General features: G+C 33.0%; 1 long non-coding RNA gene across 2 annotated transcripts; it reads right to left on the reverse strand.

Annotated features, from left to right (window-relative positions):
- Positions 1-1333: 1333 nt before the first annotated feature.
- Positions 1334-2787, reverse strand: LOC123708735. Of its 2 annotated transcripts, none has more exons than XR_006753649.1 (3): positions 2625-2787; positions 2180-2455; positions 1334-1471 (listed from the first exon to the last, which is right to left on the reverse strand). It is a non-coding gene; the product is annotated as an uncharacterized LOC123708735 (long non-coding RNA). The 2 variants fall into 2 exon arrangements; XR_006753648.1 differs by lacking the exon at positions 1334-1471 and adding an exon at positions 1647-2025.
- Between the last annotated feature and the right edge of the window lie 14487 nt (positions 2788-17274).

The following is a 17274-nucleotide window of genomic DNA, read 5'->3' on the forward strand; positions in this document are numbered from 1 at the left end:
TTGTCTCCATAAGGTACATCGTAAAACTAAAGAATAAAAGAGAACTTACTCTTTCGATCTGAAATTAGTTTTGAATCTTTATAGTTTGAATAACTGAAGGCATTTTATGGTTTGGATCGAATCGGGGCTTTTGTTTTCAACGTTTTTATTATATATTTGATAGGAAAACCAGTGGTGTTTATTATTGACGACTTGAAAGATCGAAAGAAAAAAATAGACATTTATTCTAATAGTAGGAATGAATGAGGCACTCGCCTTACACGTAATAATGAACAGGTACAATGGCTAATCACCTAATTAACTATAAGCGAATAATGAGGGAATGTATCTGAGACTAGATATGGACTTGGACATGTGTATCATAATATTTTAATTTGGATGCAGAGTACGAAATTTAACCCGTATCATCTAGACGTCCGTCGTTCTACAACTGAGTTTTTTCCGCGCACCACCACTTTGTTGAACCAGCTATCCATTGCAGTATTTCCGAACCAATTTCACTTAGGGTCCTTTAAGAAAAGAGCGTACTTAATTCAAAAGGCCGACAACGCACTCGCGATACCCCTGGCAGTGAGAGTGCCCATGGGCCTTACTTAACATCAGGTGAGCCTCATGCCAGTTGACCCCTATTCTATAAAAAAGCCTAGGTACTGCCACATCTTTTGGTTCATCACATATATTTTAGTTACTTTAAACAATAATTATACGACAAGTTTGAACAATGTAATTACATCATTAGCCGACAACAAAGGACCGAATATTCAAACGAATGAAACATTAATTTATTGGAAAGGTCGGTGTAAGTATTATACATTTGTATAACACGACTAATAAAACCAGGCATTAGTCCCACAATCAATTAAACAGCAAAGATCCAGCAATTAAAAAAACGTGAAAATATGATGTAATTTGTGGCGTCGGGTCCGACAGTTAGGGTTGCCAACCAACAGTTAAAAAACAATTTAAAGTTTTTAAAGTTAGTTGTGTTAAATTGTAAGTTATAATTTAAAACATTTTATCATCATATGTACAAGTTTGTTTGTTGTCAATTCAAAATCATCAGCATCACCTTGATAGCTGTAAGTCTTCCAAAGTCCGCTTCACAAGACACTTTGCTTTGCGAACTAGCTAGGAGTGGAATCGAATCTCGGTGATGGGTCTTTCCTGATAGATACGAAATCCAACTGTTAAAAGTAAGAGTGTATAGAGATAGAGAGAATAAAAAGTAAAAAACATGTACATAAATCAATAAATTCAAGAAAGAAATAACTCAACTCTTACTTTTACTATAATAGTTTATAAATAAATAAATCGTTTATTTGCAAAGAAAATGGTACATTCAGATTGATTAATAATAAAAAAAGGTATAAACAGCCATATAAAATTGGTATGCAAATGTCATATTAATTAACATAAATACTCTCCCACACTATTAAGGCACCTCGCCTTTAACAATTTAATCACCTTCCCCCTGAAAGAATTACATGACAGTCAAAGTCAAAGTCAAAAATCATTTATTCACAAAGGTAATACAATGTACACTTATGAACGTCAATAAAAAAGAAATACACATTAAATGCTTCTAATTTTACATTTACTACCAGTTCTCAAATCAAGGGCGTAGAACGGAAGACAATAACAAGAACAACAACAAACAAGACGCTAACAACAATGGACCATGATAGTTACAACAAACCAAAAAGTTAAAGTAACAAAAAGTTTTAAATATTTTTGCCATCCCTAATGGAGTTCCTGGTATTTATCAAACCCGATGTGACGTTTGAAAAATTTCATTCCGAGCCAATATGGCTGAAAGAATAAAACCGGGACAACGTTGTAATTCTTTAGCGGACACAGTTTTATTACATTTGGAATAATTTAGTAACGACAATTGCTTAGACTATTTATTATATTAATACCGTAATAAAAGGTAGATCCTACATTTTCTCATAAAGATGATTTCCAGTCCACCAATTGGCCTTATTACCTTACGGGCTCATATATTGATAGTCTTTAGTTCGATCTCTATATAATAAACATAAACATTTATGAAAAAAAAAAATATTTCAGTATCTCGTTTTATTCGTTGATGCAAAGTTAAATAGCCTTACTTTACTATTATAATATTATATGTATTTACTAAATTTAAACAAATTTGATGCAACTCAATATTGCGTACCAATTCTTAAAAGGCCGACTGCCGAATGCCTTTTGACATGGGTGGAGGTATTACCAACCTATGACCTATGCCCAATTTGTGACAGTTTGCGGAGGTCATGATCTTCATGTGATCATTCACGCAACATGTGTATTCACACATTATATTCACCAATTTATCAAAATTCGCTGTATATTTAGTTTTTTTACTACATATTTTTAAGTACGAATTTAATATTTTCTTGTACTTTGGGAAAATCTGTTCACCCACAACACAGCAATGTGCTCGTGAGAGCGTCTGTAAAAATACAATAATAGTATAAATTTTTTAAATAATGTATGAAGGAACTCCGTCATCATTAGATTCCGTTTGGATCTAAGTTGACTTTAAACGATAATGAACGAAGTCTAAGGATTATTTACTCGTATAAAACATTCTAATAAAGGGAAAATTTCAAATGAGTTACCAAATACGCCGTCCATTGTTCAATTTCTCACAAACGAGCAGTTTTTTGTTTTTACAAAAGACCCTTTGATGGCATAAACGTTACTTAATTGGTGTTTACTTATAATTGGTACGAGTCTGGGATTTTCTATTACGAGGGGACTGCATTTTGGACAAATGTTTATTCAAGAGTTCGTAGTTTTAGGATCCAGTACCTACTAGATTTTGGACACAGTTATGTCAAAGTTAGTCGATACGTAGGCGTATAAACAGATGACTGAGACACTGATCCCGGTTGGATCCGTCTTAGCTAAAATTGTTAAAATGGAATCTAACCGATTTTTGTAAAGTTTCCTACAGTAGATAGTAAGATTCCTGGAAAAGGTTTATAGTATATGTCATAGTGGCATATAAATTGACTAATATAGCGATTGTTGCAGTTGTCACCAAACTATTTGAAACAAAATCCATGCGGGCGGTGGAAGCTAGACTTTTAGTAAAGATTATGAAGAATTATAATTCTACATGACCGTTAAGAATGCGTTAAAAAGCATATATGGTGTAATATTAAAGAGGATGCAGTGAGAAGGTTACGCAAGAGAATGCTCAGGTGGTTTGGCCATGTCGAACGGATTAATGGAAAGCAGTTCACAACCGTGGTTGGCGAAATCAGGTTGGTTAAAGTTTGTTGTTCTTATCTGGAACAAATCCAGGAGGTACTAGAGGCAAGTTAACAGTAATGCATGGTGATTGTCATTAAATTTGATAAAGCGATAGAAGTAAATGTCCTGTCACTTGAAGCAGCAAGTGAAGATCCGTCGTCTCTGCCTACCCCTTCAGGAAAAAGGCGTGATGAAATGAATAATTAAATTAAAACAAATAAAATACCGTTAGTTTTGTCTATATACAGATAAAGATAAACGATATGTCTACTGTGTCGCCTTGTAGTTACGTTTAAAATTATACATTTATACAAATAATGCTTGCTCTTAAAGCTGCCTAGTAGAGGCCTTATGAGGCCACCATATAACACTATATACTCAATGCAAATATTTACCAAAGAGCTATCTTTAAAAAGATCTTTAAAAATTATACCAAATTTATTAAATAGCAAATTTAAATTAAATTTAAATAAATAAAAAAATATGCAAATAATTATAAGTTTATAATAATTAAAACAAATAGCTTTAATCCGGTAAACAAATTGTTTTCTTTCAATGTGTAAAAGCTATGTTAACCAAAGACAATACTATGTATTAAATTTATTTATTAAGAATTATGAATACTTATGGGCTCTTTTATTTTCATATATCCTTTTTTATTGTCCCTTTCACATATATTTTAATTGCTTTGATTCGTTCCATTCTAAGTATGTAGTTTTGCATTTCCTACGCTCACCTTATCCAATTGAAGAGTGTTTTTTGCACAGTGGTTTCGTGGAAGGGATATAGTCGGCCTCCTTAATTTTTTAAACTATACTGTACTTTTGTATTACTGTAGCGAAGTATAAAAAAATATTTTAGGTTATTTGGAAGCAGTCAAGGGGATCAAATTTGAATCATTAGACACCGGACAACTGCGTTGTTTAAACAATTGATAACTATTTTCTTTAGTTTTTTTTAAAAGAGTGTGGACAGGAGGCTTATTTGATTTGAAGACACCGCCATGGACATAGACATTGCCAGAAGGCTCGCAATGTTGTATTTTAACAATCTTTAATTGCTGTCGTTTAAACATGATTTCAACTGAACCCTTATTATAAATTGGCTGAATTTTAAGTTTCAAGTGGTATATTTAAAATTTTAAATAACAAGATGCCTAACGATGTTGACAATAAGTTTCCCGTTTGTGTGTAAATAATTTATGTGTTTGTAAATCGTTACCTATCGCTCTATTGATAAGTGTTGGGTTGAGTCAGCTACGTTCATTAGTGAACGAAGACTACTTTTATATAGAAACATCAAAACTTTTACATAGAAATTAAACATATACATAAAAATGTCTTTATATCGTTGGAATTTGAATTGAAGATTTTACTTTGCATACTAATTAACGTATAAATTCATGTTTAATTGTTGTATATTAGGCACCTTGAAGCGTCTACACACAGTCCTAAAATCAGAGGCAATATCGAGGAAGTGGCGGGGAGTTCCCTAAATGGCCTTGTATGTAGGCAAATTGTACTCTACTAATTTTATTATACTATTGTCGATTCGAACTGTGAGCCGATTTCATTCTCACCACAATTGTATATCGCCACTGATTTTAAGGTTGTACGTAGACGCTTTTAAGTCAATGGGCCAATACCGGGCCGTGACAAAATTTTACTTGAGCGGGCCTAGTTATCGGGGTCCAGTCAGCCTAGGCACCGCTGGATAAACTGGAGGACGTGCAATTGGGACGAAATGGCATTTTTCATTTCAGGCCAATAAATACACTTATTGGGTCGTAGAGCCAGTGGTGTAAGTGAATGGAATAGTAAAATAAACTTATTCAGATTAAAGAAGAGTCTGAATTTCATTACTCTGCATTATAATGTTGTTCTTAATCTAATAAACCAGTGAAGCTTCCAACTTAAACGGTGCTAAGCCGTTTGAGAAATATGTGATTTATAAGAAATTTGATTAATTATCAATTAAAATTTACGGTTTATAGAGTAATAATGATGAATATAAGACCAGCACGAATTAGATTTTTAATTTAAGCCATATAAATATGGTTTAATAATAAAAAAATTCAATTGTATTATTATTTTTAAAATGCCGGCAACGCACTCGCGAGCCCTTTGGAATTGACTGTGTCCATGGGCGGCGGTTTCGTTAGCCTCCTGCTCGTGTTCCCCCTGTTGTATATTAAAAATATAAACTGCAAAAGTACTTTAAAAAGCTATCTGAGTAACATAGGCTATAATATTAAAAACATGTAACACTCAAATACTTATACCCGAACATCAATCAAACTATAATCTAGATTGTCAAAACATTTATTCATATGAAGTTCGACATCTTTGACAAGAGGAAATTATGACTTAAGATATAAAATTGATATTTATTTAATTAACACAAATATTTATTATTCCCTAACCTTACGTAGGGTAAAATAAAATAATGTGAATAATAACACGGAGATACATAAATAGAAAACAAACCAAAATTAAAACGTACGAATTAATTATATATATATATATATATACCAACTTTTATATAGATTATAAGTAATTTAACGTTAATTAGCGATATAAGTTACCACAAACTTTTTAAATTTGTGGTAACGGTTAGGTTATGAATATTGTAAATACTGTATATTTGTGTGTTGGAAATGAATTCAAAAAGAACTTAACGTTTTCAAAAATAGTCGTAAAATTATTTATTGACGTAGGAGTCGGTATTGGTGGTAATTAAGTTAGACAAGTTAGTGTAAAGCCGGCAGCACATAAACCACTCTAGAATATATTGGCCAAACTAAACTAAACATTAACTATCAAGTAAAATCAAGTGTCATAACTCAATATACCGCTCAGAACTGCTTTGAAAGTTAGACGGTGGCAGAGTATCTGGATACAGAGATAACATATATCCCTTTACGCTGTTTTTAAAATTATAATAGCTGTTCATCTTAGTAAAGTTTTTTATGAAACTGGTTTCAAGGTGTAATTCTTAAAAAACCTTCCGGGTTCTAGGAATGGAAATACTCGAAGAGGTCAAGCCGTCGAGTTTCGCATAGCAACATATTTTTCGATTAATTTTTATTTATTTATTTATTGTGGCAGTACTTAAAAGGAAATATACTTTTTTAGAATTAAATGCGTTAAAAAAATTCTAATTTATCTGACATAAACCAATATATTTCAGAATATTTGCTGGCTTGCGCGTTCGCGTCGCCGCGAGTTGTTGTTGAATACTTTTTGTTTGAATTTCAATTAATTTGTGATTTTTTTATCTTTGGCCCTTATGTCAGGGTCCACTAACAATAAAACACTTACAGCAAGGAACCTGTAATCATAATTGTTGCACATTTTTATAAAATAAAACAATTGCCACCAGAATAAATCTGAAGGTACCACCTTCACAACAACAAGGACGACCTTCGAACTCATAAGATTAGCTCAGTGGTATGGGGGTCACATGTCATATTTATGCCACAGAGCTGTTGAAACTGTTGGGCAACTTATAAAAAGCTTTTGGTAAAATAAATTCCCCCAAGAAGTATCTATTTGATAACTACACTTTGTTTACTATTAGGCATCAGAGGCCTGTATAGAGCGGGCTAATGGACTTCTTGCCTTGATTTAGACTGCCTAAATCCTAAGTCTATTGACGCTTGACTTCGAATGAACCTTTTATTATAAGGATCTTACGTAGACCTTTCCAATCACTCAGTCGATCAAGATTATCGATATTAGAAATGCGAACGATCATCTCTATTTTATAATGTCCTGGTACATTTGTCAATATCGAAATTAATTATTATATTAAAAATATACGAGTTTTTCAGTAAGTTTATAATTATTATGCAATTTATTTTAAATAACGTAAATAAAAGAAAAAACTAAGCAAACAATGTACTTACAGGTAAGTAAATAAGTATATAAAAAGGATTTTTAGTCTGACTGGTACAATAAAGCAAAACAATAAAAATGATTGGTTTAAAATTGAATTTTATTATTTAAATACAAGGATGTGTTTATAAAAATTCATATCCTATAAAAAAATCCTTCCCTGAGAAATACGACCTCCAATTGTTTGAAGTAAAAGTATACTCCTCCCTTAAGGGTCTGCCACGCATCCACTAAGAATGGCTGTCCATGGGCTGAGATAACTATCGTTTTTCCCGTAGGCTCGTTTGCTTCTTATATATTAGAATTCTGTATTTTTTTTTAAATTAGAATAATTTTAGAAACATGCTAATTTTAAAATTAAGAATAAAATTAGAATTTATATTTGCAATTGACGTCGCATTTATAAACCAAAATTGAGGTAAGTACATCAACACAACAACTTGGTGTTGTTATTAAAAATAGAGAAAGATTTTTGTGTTTTTGAATACATTGTTAGACGTTGAATAGTTTGTCAACGATTGTCATTTATTTAGGTTTGTTGTACGCTTGCGTTTGACAACTTTTATATACAGTCCAGTTTTAATATTATCAGGTTGTGATTGATTCTTTACGATTTTCGTCACCGATTAAACTATTAATGTTGCGCGCGATGAGATGCGCACACAGTAGAAGCCCCAATAGATAATCAAGTACCAGTATATGATCACATGTATTTGTAAATCTATATTTACACTGTTTACACACTGAATATGTGCTAATGATAAAATCAATAAATAAAAAATCTGCGTTAACTACATAAGACGTTATGCGACAGAATTACCATCTAAAGTTCTAATATGTAACTACTCAACGAATACATAAACCTATAGCGTATATTTTGCCTTTTCTTCGACAAAAACGCTGCAGATCTTCGTGACGTTTCCGAAAAAAATTACGCTCATGCGCCTAAAGAAGTTTCACTTCAAAAAACTAATATAAATGTAGTAGGTATACAGCTCTATATTATATAATTATAAGGAAAAACGTACGACTGTTAATAAGAGCGCAAACATGCTGCATTTTTTCTTGCGTGATCAATGATAATTTCATTTACACAAAAAATGTAGTTGCGCATAGGGCTGAAACCAAATTAAATATCTTAAGTTGTTAGTTGTTTAATAAAGGTTTCCTTCATTCTTTCTTTAGTTACTGTGGTCTCAATTTGGAAGTATAAAAATTTACACAAATTTATTGTCATGACTTGGAACAGTTTGAATGTTCGAATTTCGAATTCAACCTAATACATAAAATTGGGATTATTAAACGCGGTTCAAACTTATTTCTAGGCTTTGTTCCTGAAAACATATTTCTTTATAATTCTTCCAAAATTATTTGTCTCGCGCATTACCCGCCTTACATTATCCCGGATGCTTGTGTCACAAAATAAAGACAACACTGTCTTCTCTTATTCAAGACTGCGCAGAGCTCAACAAAAGTGATCCCAGATTCGTGCCAAGGTCCCTTGTTTGTGCTCAGGTATTGTTGAATTCCTAAAATTAAGTCTAGGTCTTTACATTGTGAACGTCAAGGATAAGTAGTGTATGAATTTTTATTAGGATATCGGTCAGAGCAGGTTAGGATTTAAGTCTTTAATTATACAAGGTTAAAGACGGTTTTTGTATGAATTCCGATTTTATATTTAATTGGACTTTACACATAACAATGCATATACATTTTTAAGTATTGTTGTGACGGTCTTGCTGTGGGTTTTATTATCTATAGATTATGCCACCCTGAAATAAATATAAAGTGTAGTCAATGTTACAAACATTTCTTATTTAGCCGGGAATCTAATTTAGTACGTCCGGTTGAAATACAGTCAAAACCGTTTACGACGACATCGTTTAAAACATCATGCCGGTTGAATTGACTGGTTATAGGTCTCGACGGGCAAAAGTATTAGGTACTTAACAACAACGTCATCGGCTGTTACTACTATCGGTTTTTACGACCAAATATGAGTAGTTCGATGTCGTTATAATAGATTTTGACTGTAAAATTAATTTAGCACTTCATGATCGTTTAAACAAAATAAAGTTGGTGTACATATTAGGGCAAAATGCACAAGACAAAAGGAGTAATAATTAAATTTTGTTGAGAAAAAGTAATTTAAAAGTTAAATCTAATTAAATAACTTGAAATATAAATATCTTATGATTCCGAGTTGCTTCCTCTGATGGAAGGCCTTTGCCCACAATATATGAAATATTTTTATATTTGACAATACAATCTATAACTGCGAAATTGAAAAACAATTCCAAATTCCTAATATAGGTTTGCGTGGCGGCCAACAAAATATGTTCATACGTTTAACCTAACCCAATCTCATAAGATATTCGAATTTGAAAATAGAATACAATTTCAGTTGAAGTTGTACAGACAGTGGTGAGGTGGTGGAAATAATTGACCTTATGCTTAAACGTGTATTAGATGGCGGTTACCATAGTTACCATTTTATTCGAGGAAAAACAAGGTTTTAAGGCAAGGTCAAAAAATTACATCAGATATTGAAATTGATTGAAGCGTATGCCAAAGGTTGTATTATGAGATATTTTCTAGAAACTACTAAGATCAGTATCTTTTTATTGTGGTGATCCTTCCACTCCCCAAGAATATCCAGTCATGGTTTCTTCCTTCTCCTATCACGTCTTCCTTTAAACAGCCTTAAGCTAAGAAATTATGTCATAATAAAAAAGTTAAAATCGTTGACTCATATAGCCCAATTTCCTAAAACCGTTACATAATTTACCTTTCAAGATGTGATACGTCAAATTCCCTCCCGTATTAAGACAAGATGCAAAGTCTTTCATTAAATATTAACAGAACAGGCTTCAATAAAGAACCTGCCAGGAACATTTTGGGTAAATTCCATGGATTGACGTTTTCCTTACCCTTGTGAGACGCAGGTGTTATTTTAGACATTATTTAATATAGACATGTTATTATGTTATTCTATTATGTGATCTTGCTTAGATGAATAAGCTTTTTCACGCTTTCTTATTTATTCGCTTATGTATATTGAAACAACAACTATCATTTTCTTCGCTGTTCCTGCGCCTATGGCTAACTTGTATCTTCTACCGCATTTACCAAGGAGAGTGTTCAAAGGATTTGTTCGGACTAATACCTGTAACTGAGTTTCATTATCGGATGTCTAGGCAGAATACAAAATACCATCTGTATCATCTCGACGTCCGTCGTTCCACAACTGAGCGTTTTCTAAGGCAGTTTCTGGCGCGTACCACCACTTTGTAGAACCAGCTGCCCACTGAAGTATTTACGAACCAATTTAACTTAGGGTTCTAGGAGCGTACGAATTCTTAAAAGGCCGGCTAGGCACTCGCGAGCCCTCTGGCTGTGTGTATGACTTAACATCAGATGAGCCCTTTGGCTGTTTGCCTCCTATTACGTAAAAAAAAAACTTGTATGACTGACCGTGACCACGCACGCTGAAAAGCACGCGAAACGTGTGAAAAAAATTAAAATTATGTAAATAATTATAAGTTTTTAATAATAATACATTGCTTCAATCCATATAAAAAGTGTTTTATTAACTTGTATGACTGTTATTCTGATTTAATATATTTTAGTTAATTGTTCAGGCGCTAGAAACATAATTGAATTGTATAAAATCATCGACATTTTTGTAATCTCACAAAGAGAGACTTTTTTTTATAATATACAAGTTTCCACACTTGTAGCGGTATTGTAAACCTATTTACAAGATTTTAAAGTGTGTGTGTGTTAGAAGAACATATTATGTTAACATTCGGAGTAGTAGGCCGAACTGGAGTCAAAGTTATCGTTAATATTTAAATCTGAGGGGAAGATTAACAAACTACACTTAGCGCTAAGTACAGCAACATAAATACACATGTATGAGGTATATCAATAATGTATTTGACATACTGCAGTCAATATTAAACTCTGAGGGGAAGATTAACAAACTACACTTAGCGCTAAGTACAGCAACATAAATACACATATATGAGGTATATCAATAAAGTATGTCCATTACTGGAGTTAAAGTTAAAGTCAATATTAAACTCTGAGGGAAAGATTAAAAAACGTGACATGGATAAATCTAATACCTGTGTGACTGAATTTCACTTTGATTGCTTCAGCTTGTTTCAAGTTCTATACGATATGCTTTGCATCTAGCAAAGCTGCGGGCGGAAGCTAGTAACAAAATAAGCCATTACCCAATATATTAGTCTTGTCAAGTGTATACATGTGGAGGTTGTATAGGCTCAGATAAACATGTCTCATGTCAGGGTTACGACATCGATCATTTGATGGAGTCAATTCGGTTTAGGGTTGTCACTAAAGAGTTGATTTGACGTCTGTTAGTCATGTTATTTAGTTAATCAGTACTAAGAGTAGTAGAATAGACGCAAATATATTTTTCATTGATAATTTATTCTAACGGAGGCAGGTCAAGGTCAATCTAGGCTACTGTGTGTACGTCGTTGAGTTTTAGGTCTAAGATATTCTGTACAATTAAGTATTAGGACTTTCCACAATGGATTTTGGATATTTTAAAAAATCAACATAGCATTCTGCATGTTTTTTATATTTTTTAAATACATACAATGTCTTTACTAACAGCATATTACGATCTAGCCTAACTTAAGACTAATATTTTATTTAAGTCTAATCTAATTTACTAATAGGGTTTTTTAACTTAAGTGTCCAATAACACTACTTACTAACTCTATCTAGTCTGGAGTTCTATTTTTTCACTCACTCACTGTTAAGGACAATACCATTTGAACTAGTGTAGTAGTATTTTCAGTATTCTCACTAGGCCCGCGGTGTCAAGGAGTTGAATAGCTGTCCAGATCTGTACAGTTAATTTAATAAAAAATCGACACATTTTTCAAGTTGCCCCAGAAAGATTTTATAATATATTAGCGAATAACTGGTCATGTCATTAAAATGGCAACCCTAACCTTATAATGGGTAAGCTTGTAGCCGATGAAATCTGTCTTCGGAGACTGCAGATAGTTTTACGATAGAAAAAATATTGTGAGTCATGAGACGGGAGAGGAAATAAAACGTATTTACGTTGTCACGTAATATCCTATGTTCATCTGTTTATCTTGTTTATTAATCTTGCTGACATCCACATCTAGATAATATTGCGTTCTAACGGTTTTGAAGGTAACGAATGGTCGTAAATGCCCTGTCTCTTTCAGTAGTTATTCTATGGATAGAGAAAGTTGTTTTTGCTTCCAATGCAATGTGTCATACCAAAATGAGTTAAAGTTAGTATGGCATTTGTTACCATGGTTACCATTGTGTTTATAAAGAAATTACACCATAATGTATGTCGAAGACTTTGTTTATGAGTGCGACATTCAACCATCTAGAAGACATAGACCATTAAATAAAATAAAACGGGGAACCAAGCTTTTACGTTGGATGTGAAGTACCTGACGTTCTCGAGATAGAAAGTATTTTAAATTAAGCTTTATTTAAAAAAAACTAGCTCCGCTTCAAAGATACTTAATTTCCAATGAATTACTTATTTAATCACTCACTTATTTAAATTTAAGGTAGATAGTTGTATACATCGTGTTACCAAAACTTTAAATTTATAAACTACTAGCTGCTCCCGCGAACTTCGTTTCTCCTTACTTTGATTTTACATAGCCTACCTTTTTAGTACATACCAACATGCAACATTTTGCTATGCTATCAACATATGCTATGAGACTTCAGTTTTCCGGAATGATTTCTTTTCGGTTTTTCTGTGATGTCTATATAAACCTCAGAGTTCAAGTTATAAGTTCTTAATTGTATGTATTTTTGTATCATAAAATTATAAAAACAAACAATTGTGCCTAAAAGCCCTTATCACTTAGGGGTTTTAAATATTATCTATATTGTAGCTAATTCTCAGACTTACTGAATATGCATTAAAAAATTCATAAGAATCGGATCGGAGGAGTATGAGAACGAACATTGTGACACGGAAATTTTTATATAGAGATGTAACTCTACTGTACTAGTACTCTGTACTAGTCTGTACTATAAAATTGATTTGCTAAAGTAAAAAAATAAAAATAATAATACAAATTTTTTGTACAAAAGTGCAGGTAGTTCACATCAATGTTACAGCAGGCATTGTGTAACTAATAACTTTCATCTTTACCAATAACAATCAAATACAAAGGTTGCGCGTAATATTCTGTTTAATTTTATATAAAACGTATATACATTTAAATGTTAATCGCCATTTGAATTTATATAATAAGCGGTGTGAGCAGATATTGTACACCAGAATTTCATCCAGAATTCCTAACATTATCAAACGTTTCTAAATACCTCTCGCATTGTTTGACACTATGAAATACATGCATTTGAATCCGTCCTCATGAATTTATTCATGACGCAATTGTATCGTTTTAAAACATTGCAGCGCTATGCAGTGTAATGTCGACTTTAAATGGGATATTATGAGGACTTTTTCTATATCTGCTAGAAATCTGTTTCAATTGGGTAACTTACAATTTTCTACTTAATATATCGTTTATTTGTAAATAACATTTAGATTTGTACATTTAGATCGATTAATCATCATAGTATTAAGAGTACAGTTAAGTTATCAAAATTTTTGTCAAAACTTATGGTCTAAAAACCCTTTATAAAGGCAAGGTGCCATTAAAAATGTAATCAAATTCCCCTTGAAAGCACTACACGGCAGTAATCTACCTTCTAGTAAGGTGATTAAATAGTTTGATAGTGGCGTAACAATTTTTTGAATACAACGCGGTGTATGCATATATGATTATAATTCGTAAATAAATATATCAGTGGCGCTACAACCTTTTTACAACAGTGTAAAACATACTTCAAACATTATAGACAAAATGCTTTTCAATTTAAACAATGAAGCCAAGTCACGTCAATAACAAGTGGCAGTAGGTGCTCCCACAGATATAAATATTAATAATACTATCACAATCGAAACAAAATAGCTATTATAGTACATTGCCGCTTTGTTAACGCTTGTATTACGTTTTTTGTTTTGTTAATAAGAAACAGGTGAGCTTCAACCCTAGGTTTTGGGCTCAGATTTCTATGTCTGTCTCGTGATCATATGTGTTTGTCTTAATATTGCCTGACGCATGCCGTAGATTTTTGTCGGTCCACGGTTTCTTCTCGAGGTTTTTCTTTACCGTAGTTAATGTGCCCATTTAAGACAGATACATAGATAGAAAAGTACATGGGTGAACAGCCGTGGATTGAAGATATGAAAGATTGTAGTTGTTCGAAACCTCACTGGCTATTTTCAAGGTTTTTATAATTTTAGTTATATTACCGACTAATATATTTATTTGAACAGCGATCTATAGGCGCGATATATACAAACAAACTTCGGTGCGATTAGAATTTGTGTGGGAAATTATATTAATAGTTTAAAAAACCGCAGAGTCTACCTGTCAAAAAACAGACATGGCATACATAACAAAACGGTTGTCAAGCTTGTGCTTACGTTACAGGTGCCGCTTAGCTAAACACGCAATGTATTTAAAACATTTTGATATAACCACGTCAAAGGAAATATGTACTTTAATTTGGAAGTGTTTTGAAATTGAATGATAGTTTTATAGACGGGTCCCCTTTATTTGACTTTGCCCCGGCTCTTTTGTTACTACGTTTGTTAGCTAAATTATTAAGATGGCATAAAATAGGATCAAAATATTAATGGTTTTTTAATTGCGATGTTTATGCAATAATGTAATACACATTCTATAAAGCTTATCCGTTCTATAATTTACATGATAAAATTAATAAAATATTGGTAGTAATTGATAGGTACGCTAATAATTGTCAAAAAATCTCAAATCTCAACTGAAGAGGAGAAAGAAGGGTTAAGAATCTTTCTTCTTTTCTTTAACTTTAATTTTTTGTTTTAAAGATAAATAAAAATAAACATAAATCAAACTCAAACTCAAAATAACTTTATTTGTAAAGGTAAACAAGTACACTTATGAACGTCAGAAAAGAAATTAAATTAATTGTAAATTTACATTTACTACCAGTTTGCAAGTCAAGGGCGTAGAGCGGGTAAAAACAACTGGCAAGACACTTTGCGCCACTCTTCGAGCGAATGTTAAATCAGTAGCGCTACAACCTTTTTAGGTCTGGGCTTCAGATTAGTGACGTAACTATACCATCTGAGGCCCGTGGCAATTTATTCTGATGGGGCCCTATAAGTAAAAATCCTAACGTTGTTCTCAGTTTAATTTTAATAACCTTACAGGTGTTCAGCGTACTCAATTACTCGTTGTACTGTCGTTGTAATGCCACAATAATAACACCTCTCTTAGGCGAGAGAAAAGGGTTTGTAGTCCCGCTGGCCCAGTGCATATTGCATTCATCCATAGAACATAATATCTCAATGCATTCGTCATCTATTGGCTAGCTTTTCGATGAAAGAACAAACAATGAAATAAAAATATAAAAAATTTAGCATGCGGCCTCTTGGGCAGGGGCCCTGAGAGATTGACAATTAAGAAAAGCTACAATAACTAGCCTTTTAATTTTTGTTTCTCCAACTTCTGTTTGGTGTCTGTGCCAAGCAATCAAATCTTCTGCAGTTACCATACCCGTCCACTTCCTAACGCAATAATGATTTTTCCTTCTACCAACACTGTTTACTCTAGGTTTTACCCATCATTAATTCAGGCGGTCATGGCACAACAAGGTACGTAACTTTTTGTAGATTGATGTTATAAATATAAATATATTCGAAATCCATCGAGAAAATTTTCGTTAACTTAATAATACGAAAGATGTGACCATTACAAACCTGAAATACTTCTAAGCGCTGGTCAATTTTATACACAATACTACTAGATTTTTGCAGAAAATTTCGAGTTTAATAATAGATTTCTTTAAGAGAGAGACTGTGTTCTCTTTACAATTATTGCCGAACAACTTGCGTTCAAGACGTTTATTCGAAATATTATTATATTAAACTAAAAAAATATTATATTAAACTAAATTATAATAATTATTTTATCGTCAAGTGATTGTGGTTGCATGTCTTCGCACCTACGCCATACACTTTTTATCATGCATTTTAATTTAATAATCTGTGTAATCCAACGAGCAGAGAGTAGACATATATTCATCTTTTTCATTTATACGTTTTTTATATTCTCTGCAGCCTTGATTCAAGCAAAGACCAATGATCGTTAATCTAATAGATAATTCAAAAGATTTTTTTTACTACGCGTATTTGCAATCAGCCCTAAGGCTATTTGCGTGGGTTATTTAATCTATGGAGTGGAGTGGCTTCCCATTGGAAACATCTACTCATCTATACCTAGAGCCAGTCTTCTAGCTCTAGAGTAGGGTGACGTTTTAGTCGTCTCACATACTGTTCTATGGCGATCGGGTGGCAGATTAACCGCTCTTTGTATTTAGGTGCCAGTCTCAGGATTTCCTCTTTGATTGTCCTCATTTCAAGGTGCTCGTGAACTTTGTCGTCGATGGTACATAAACCATGGTACTTGTGGAATTGCTCTTAAGGTCTTGTTCTGTTTCCACTGGAGTATATTTATGTTAGTATCACCTGCGCTGCTTCACAGTTGGAGGCCATATGTGTAAATGAGCATTAGGATGACTTTATATGTAAGGCGTTTATTGATCAAAAGAAATTCTTGAGTTTCTTCCCAGCATCGAGTAAGGGCTGTTGTACTTAAACGGTAGCTCCTGCTTTTTATATTTGGTGTGGTACCTCCACGTTAATCTACGATCAATTTGTCAGGCAAGATATCTAACTTGGTCGTTATGGTACAAATTCAAAAGTAATTTAATTAATGATTTAGTTAAATACAGATACCGGCAAACTTCTTGAGCATTAAACAAGGGAGTGGAGAAAAGTTTGAGTGTCGTACACAGCGCGGGATACAAACGTCAACTGATTTACCAATCACGCGATCAACACGTCACTCTCACGCCGCCGTGCACCAGAGCGCGCCGGAAGTGATACCTTAAAATCGCTTCTGCGCAGGCAAGGACATTTGTTCAAGATGTTTGCCGGTATCTATACTAATTA

The sequence above is a fragment of the Pieris brassicae genome, chromosome 4 (assembly GCF_905147105.1).
Source record: "Pieris brassicae chromosome 4, ilPieBrab1.1, whole genome shotgun sequence".
Taxonomy (NCBI): domain Eukaryota; kingdom Metazoa; phylum Arthropoda; class Insecta; order Lepidoptera; family Pieridae; genus Pieris; species Pieris brassicae.